This window comes from Triticum aestivum, chromosome 6B (genome assembly GCF_018294505.1).
Source record: "Triticum aestivum cultivar Chinese Spring chromosome 6B, IWGSC CS RefSeq v2.1, whole genome shotgun sequence".
NCBI lineage: Eukaryota > Viridiplantae > Streptophyta > Magnoliopsida > Poales > Poaceae > Triticum > Triticum aestivum.
This window is the reverse complement of record NC_057810.1, coordinates 600,585,625-600,593,260: the sequence shown is the minus strand read 5'-3', so window position 1 is coordinate 600,593,260 and position 7,636 is coordinate 600,585,625.

Below are 7,636 nucleotides of genomic sequence, written 5' to 3'. Positions count from 1 at the left end.
ACGGATGGCCCCATCGCGACCTAAACGATGAAAGAAAGAAGCTTGACGAACCCATCGGGTACGTTGGCGAAGGTCTGAGACTCGCAGCTGTTGTCGGCCATCTACAAAAGTAGGCAAAAATTCTGCATGGTCAGATCATAAATTTATGCTGACTGACAGAAAATGACTACAATTGCAAAAATATAAATTAGCTCTATCATGGTAATAACCAATTAGCGATCGCACCTAGTGGCTTCCTACAGTCAGCCTGGCTCTGGTACCAAGCTTGTCAGGACCGGTTTTCCAATAAAAATATTTATTGAGAAACCAATCTTTAGAGTCCAGTATGAGAGAATTTCTCCTCACTGGTAGACAATTTCTTGATACAATAAGCCAGTAGCATAAAATATATTACAGGGTTGAACTACGGTTGCTCAACCAAATTATTACAAGCACGCCAATAATTATACATAATGGCGGACATGACACAGTGGTGTGGAGACATACTACTGACTCGAGGATAGGGCGGTGGTGGAAAAACACAGAGGGGAGAGAAATACAAGACTCTAAGTCTATCATCTCATCGAGCGTCGAGGTGAGGCTCGATGAATTTATTTGGTAGCGGAAGCGGATATAAAACAGTGACCAAATCCAGGGTCGCACGAGACTGACTGGGACTCCTCTAAGTGTCGGACTCGCTATCGAACTCTTCATCCATGAAATCGCCTTCGTCAGCATCTGGCCAAATCAACAAGCCAGTGAGTACTTTGAAAGTACTCGCAAGACAGTTCAGACGTAAGATATAACAATTGCATGCATGGATGCGTCATGAATATATTCACCAATGTTCATTCAAAATTATCATAACAAGGTAAGTAAAAGCGAAACGGCGGTAGTCCGCCTGAAATCCCAATAGAACATAAATAATTACCGATCGGGTGTCTGAAGCGACGCCTCGAATGGGCCATCACAGAAAGGGCTTTAAAAGAAATGCCACAGTCGGACGTCGGGGCGACATCACAGAAAGGGCTTTAAAAGAAATGCCACAGTCGGACGTCGGGGCGACATCACAGAAAGGGGCTTTTATGGGCAGATAAATAATAATCATAATAAACTTTTAATTCATAAGAATAAAAGGGTTAGTCCATCCACAGGAATATCATTTAACCGGAATTATCACTCATGCGAAACACCGGAGTCTCTGTCATCAACACTGTCATTGTTAGGACAAGATAATACGAATTTGGACATGGAATAGATGATTTGGAGGGATATATGACTCTGCAGAGTTTGTACAAAATTATTCCCACAGCCAACGGATTTCCGTAGTCACGAAGGACTAGTTCCGTTTACGGTATTTCGGAAGAAAACACAGCTAACCAGTACACACCCATCATACCTCTCGATGCTAGGAATCACCCTAGACATCGTCCAAGAAATACTTTTGAGACGGGGAGATCACAATCTCGAATAGCATGGGATCAAATTTATATACGCGCGCTCTAAGGGGTGCCCCCCTCTCGGTCCCAACCGGAAACACCCATGCCCCCTGACCGGATGACTGGCTTTAATCCAGGGCCATGGAACCATCATCACGGCCTCTCCTCTTTGGTGTGTACCATGAAAGCGGTTTGCAACTTACTAAACCATATTCCTTGCGGAAAACATGTGGTAGTACATGGAAGGAAATGAGAGGTACTGGACCGATACGGTTTGACGCTGAAGTCACATAGTCTGGCATAAGACTGGCATGCTACAACACTGCCATCTTACCCATCCTCATGCCAACACATGGCCATTCATATTCACATTCATCCACGTATGGATCATCGAACTCACTTACCTCATTATCACATAAAATAACGTTCATCGATATGCTTCTCAACATGCCATGAAACTAACTAAATGCAAAACATGCCAAGACACTCATCATATCAAAAGTTCAAACATGCTTGCCTGGTTCGGAGTAGTCGGAGCCTAGCTCGGTGAAGTTCGCGGCTCCGTCACCTCCTTCGGTATCTACGATATAAAGAAAATATATGCGCTATCGTAAATACCAAGGAGGGCACAGAAATTATACCAAATATTTTTCAAATAAATCTGATAAAAAAACTAGACAAAATTTTAAAGAGAACAGAAGAAGAATCAATCAAAAATACTTTTCTGTTTAAAAGTTATAAAGGTTTTTGTCCATGGACTCATCTGTAATGAAACAGAAGATTTCCAGGGGTTAGTTTATAAAAACAGAAAACGCTTCGGCAGAAACTACGCCAGCCCAAAGAGAAAACGCATTCTGCCCGAAGGCGCTTCCAGAAAACGATTCAGAGGAGAGAGCAGAGAGGCTGACGGTGGGGTCCCACTTGTCAGGTTTAAACATTCAAACGGGGCGGACGAAGCTCGTCGGCGCCCGAGAGCCGCGGTGGTCGCCGGCGGCGATCCACGGCGAGGCAGGGAGATCGGGGAGTACCTCCGTGCTCAGGGCGCCATTCCGCGTCGATTGGTGGTGGTGGCGGTCGCCGGCGAGCACTGTGTCGACGGCGGCCCCTGCTCCGGCGGACGGTGGTTCGGACGAAGATGGAGCTCGCCGGAGAGGGCTGCAAGGTTCAAATTGACGAGGGGGTTAGAGTGCTAGGTGTGGAAGAGGGCTACGGACGAGGTTTGGGCGCCGGAGATGGCCTCACCAGAATGAATCGAGCTGTAGGCTGAGGCGGGGCGAGGCGGCCGGAGCTAGGGGAGAAGACCTCCTCGAGGTCCCCCTAGTGGCCTGGCGGGGTGTTGGTGAGGAGTGGTGATGCTGCGTGCACGAGAGTGAGCTCGGGGCCCCTTTATATAGGCGGTCCGAGGCGGTTGCCGTGAACGAGGATCACCGGTGAGTGATTACGGTGGCGCAGTGCTCGGTCGGGGTGGTTAGGGGGTCGAGCGTCATCACGGGGGTTCAATGGGTCCGTTTTGGTGCTAAACTGGCCGGGATTTGGGTGTTAAGGGCGAGCTCGACGGAACGGGGATGGCGCGGGCCCGTCGGTGGCAGAGAGCGCGTCCCGTGCTTGCCGGCCACGGTGGCTGTGCCACGGGCGTGCGCTGGCGTGCATGAGGCCACGCGGAGAGCCAGGAGGCTTTGGGCGGCGCTAAACGGCGTTCTGCCGTGGTGTGTCTCCTGTCGGCCGCCACGGGAGGTCCCGACGCTGCAGAAGACGCCGGCGAGGGCGGGCCAGCGAGCTACCGACGCCAGGTAGGCTCCACGCACGCGTGTGAAGCTTCGGACAAGAGGAAGAGGCGGCGAGGAACGTGCCAAGGGCACTGTGGCCGCGTGACTGAAACTGACGGACGAAGACGACACTGAAGACTAAACTTACTGAATTTGCAAAGGAACAGTGTAGCTCAGGTGTTCGACAGAATGAAAATGGCATCTAGGGATTTTTCCTTGAGCTGATACTTGGTGGAGTGGCTTCTCATTGCTCAAATAGGTTGCCTGAATTTTGGTGGAATTTTTGGAGTAGTGTAGATATGAATTTCATCAAATTTGGCAAATCTGGTCCAAACTTGCAGAGACTGAATTTTGAAAAATTTGAAAATAGAAGGAGTGGATCAAGATGGTTCTGAGTTGTGGGTACAAAGGACTATCCAGGGGAGTTGGTGTGAGGTCAAAACTCAAGTGAAAAAGAGTACTTGCTTTGAAAATCACTAAGGCTCCAAATAATTTTCAGAATTGATTTGAGAGGGAAAATAATTAGAATAAAATCCAAAACTTGTTTGGATTAGTTGGGACAGAGAACTTAGGTTGATCACAAGGTGTAGGGGAGATTTTGGAGGGTTTTACCACATGGGAACAATGCAAAGACAAGGGTGGTTCCAAGGTATGAAAATCCCCAAATTTTCATAGAGCTTCATTTTAAAAGAAAAATAATTTGAACTCCCAAAAATAAATTTTGAGAGGGAACCAACAGAGAAGAAGTTTTCAAAAGATCAACCATCAAAGTTTGAAAAAATAAAATCCTTTCCAAGGCAAAGGAAGTTTTTAAGTGGAAGGTTTTTCTGAAAAAGAAAAATTTTAAAAAAAAGCCTCTCCTCAAAAACCACAAAGTTTTTGATAAAAACCAAATAAAAATTTTGGAGTGTCACAGCCAAGTCCAGATCGATCCCCTGCTTCCCTGCATCGGTCGCGTTGACCGCAGCCTTGATCCGAGCCAGCCTCCTTGTGCCCGCGTGGGCCTCATCCCGCAGCCGGCACAGCGCAGCTCCCAGCCGGCCTCTCTCTGCTTCCAATCGGGCCTCAGCCCATGGGTGAGCAGCCCCCAACAGCCCCTCTGCTCTGTTGGGCCAGTCAGTTTCGGCCCATCTCATGTTTTTTTCCCTGGATGATTTTGCGATTTAAACTAGTGCATTAATAATTACAGAAAATGCCCCTGTTTTAAACTGCTAATAAATATTTAACCATGCATCCAAATAAAACATGTCTTATATGCAATATGCTTAGAATTTCATCTAGTTTAATAATATGCTGCTTTCATCCATGTTTAAAATGTTTAAAATGCTATTTGATTAAATTTGCTTAAATGCCATGTTTAAATGATTTATTTCATAACTAAATAACCGTAACTCCAATTTTAATAAACTTTATATGTAAATGGGGTGGAAATGCATAGATTAACATGGTGCACTTTATTATGCTGTTTAACAACATTAAAATATGGTTTAGGACAGAACAGTACCAACTCTAAAATATGAACATGAGGATTTTCCGAAATTGTTGTTTGTTGTTCTGGCCTCATTTAAACTTGCCTAGATAGTTAGTTTTACTATGCTTCACCTCTTGCCATGTTTAACAACATTTAATATTGTTGGGCACATATACGAGATTAAACTAAATATGTTAATGTGGTGTTTTGTCAATATGCAACTCGTTGCATATTGATCTCCACTTAACTTGTAGTATTGTTTGTTGCACTTTGCCATGCCATGCCATGCCTCATTAAACCGGACATGCATCATACTTGTTTTTGCATCATGCCATGTTTATGCTTGTGCATTTACCATGTTGTTTGTTTCTTTTCGGTGTTGCTTCTTAGTTCCGGTAATGTTGCGATTGTGAGGATTCGTTCGACTACTCCCGTCCGTCTTCTTCATGGACTCGTTCTTCTTCCTTGCGGGATTTCAGGCAAGATGACCGCTACCCTGGATCTCACTACTATCATTGCTATGCTAGTTGCTTCGTTCTATCGCTTTGCTGCGCTACCTATTCGCTTGCTCTTCAAGCCTCCCAATTTGCCATGTCAGCCTCTAACATTGTCACCCTTCCTAGCAAACCGTTGCTTGGCTATGTTACCGCTTTGCTCAGCCCCTCTTATAGCGTTGTTAGTTGCAGGTGAAGTTGAAGATTGCTCCATGATGGACAGGATTGTGTTGGGATATCACAATATCTCTTATTTAATTAATGCATCTATATACTTGGTAAAGGGTGGAAGACTCGGCCTTATGCCTGGTGTTTTGTTCCACTCTTGTCGCCCTAGTTTCTGTCATACCGGTGTTATGTTCCCGGATTTTGCGTTCCTTACGCGGTTGGGTGATTTATGGGACCCCCTTGACAGTTTGCTTTGAATAAAACTCCTCCAGCAAGGCCCAACCTTGGTTTTACCATTTTCCTCACCTAGCCCTTTTTCCCTTGGGTTTCCGGAGCCCGAGGGTTTCTTTATTTTAGCCCCCCGGGCCAGTGCTTGTCTAAGTGTTGGTCCGAACCGAGTAGACTGCGGGGCCCCCTCGGGGAAAATCGAGGTTTGGTTTTACTCGTAGGATGTCTCATCCGGTGTTGCCCTGAGAACGAGATATGTGCAGCTCCTATCGGGATTGTCGGCGCATCGGGCGGCTTTGCTGGTCTTGTTTTACCATTGTCGAAATGTCTTGTAAACCGGGATTCCGAGTCTGATCGGGTCTTCCTGGGAGAAGGTATATCCTTCGTTGATCGCGAGAGCTTATCATGGGCTAAGTTGGGACACCCCTGCAGGGTATTATCTTTCGAAAGCCGTGCCCGCGGTTATGTGGCAGATGGGAATTTGTTAATGTCCGGTTGTAGATAACTTGACACCAGATCCGAATTAAAACGCATCAACCGCGTGTGTAGCCGTGATGGTCTCTTCTCGGCGGAGTTCGGGAAGTGAACACGGTTTCTGTGTTATGTTTGACGTAAGTAGGAGTTCAGGATCACCTCTTGATCATTACTAGTTGACGACCGTTCCTTTGCTTCTCTTCTCGCTCTTATTTGCGTATGTTAGCCACCATACTTGCTTAGCCGCTGCTGCAACCTCACCACTTTACCCCTTCCTTTCCCATTAAGCTTTGCTAGTCTTGATACCCATGGTAATGGGATTGCTGAGTCCTCGTGGCTCACAGATTACTACAACAACAGTTACAGGTACAGGTTATGCGATGATCATGACGCGAGAGTGATGTTTGCTTGTTTTGGAGTTCTCCTTCTGCTTCTTCTTCGATCAAGGGATAGGTTCTAGGTCGGCAGCCTGGGCTAGCAGGGTGGATGTCGTTTGAGTTTCTGTTTGTGTTTCATCCGTAGTCGGATGGTGCTCTTATGTATGATGTATTGTTGTATTCATGTGGCATTGTATGCCTTATGTATGTATCCCCATCTATTATGTAATGTTGATGTAATGATATCCACCTTGCAAAAGCGTTTCAATATGCGGGTCTATCCTTGGTGGGACCTTCAAGTTCCTTTTGGATAGGGTCGCATATTGGGCGTGACAAGTTGGTATCAGAGCCTCGACCGACCATAGGAGCCCCCTTGATTGTTGGCCGTTGTTGAGTCTAGAAAAAAACTATTTTGAGTCTTAGGATTATATATATCGGAGAGTAGGATTCTTTTTACTCCTCAGCCCCCTTCATCGCTCTAGTGAGGTCTCCTGACGTAGATGTTTTGACTTTCCTCTCCTCAAATTTCACTAAAAAAAAAATTTTAGGATCACGCGAGTATCTTGGAATCGTTCCGATAGTCTTGTGACGAGAACATTGTTCTTGGTGCCTCCTGACATTTAGGGGTTGTGGCAGTGTCCCGGGGAGTTGAGCTCCGAGGTGTTGTCGTCACAATTTTATCGTTGCAGTTCTGGAATACCTGAGTTTTGCCGACATCAAAAATCTCTTTTATGCAGTTGTTGGTGAGATAACCTTGACGTCACCCAGTACTGGGGAGTTCGGGAGTATTGCCATAGCTCGTATAACGGATGCTTTTCAAAGGTTGAGGTATATGATTTCCGAAGGTTTCTTGGTTATGTGTTGACGGATGGATACAGCTTGGATGTAGGTATTGTTAGTTTGGGTGAGATATATTGCTTCCCCTGTATCCCCAACACCAGATTGCATAACCAGAAAGTTTCGGGAGTTTTATAGGTGGGAATTCAAGTAGCTCCTAGAATATCTTTCCCGCAGATGCATGATATGGGATTGGGTAAATCTCTATCATATGTATTTGTTCCGGCTTATTCTGCAAGCCAAATCCTTTGTTTTGTTTTATTTGTGGTATTCGAGTTGCTTCAAAGTCAAGTCTTGATTCCATACCTTTCAAGCGGTGTTCTCATATTTCTATGGGAGTACTAATCCTTTTGATCATTGAGGTTGTCATGTTAATTCTTTTCCAACTGGTGCGCTTCTCTTC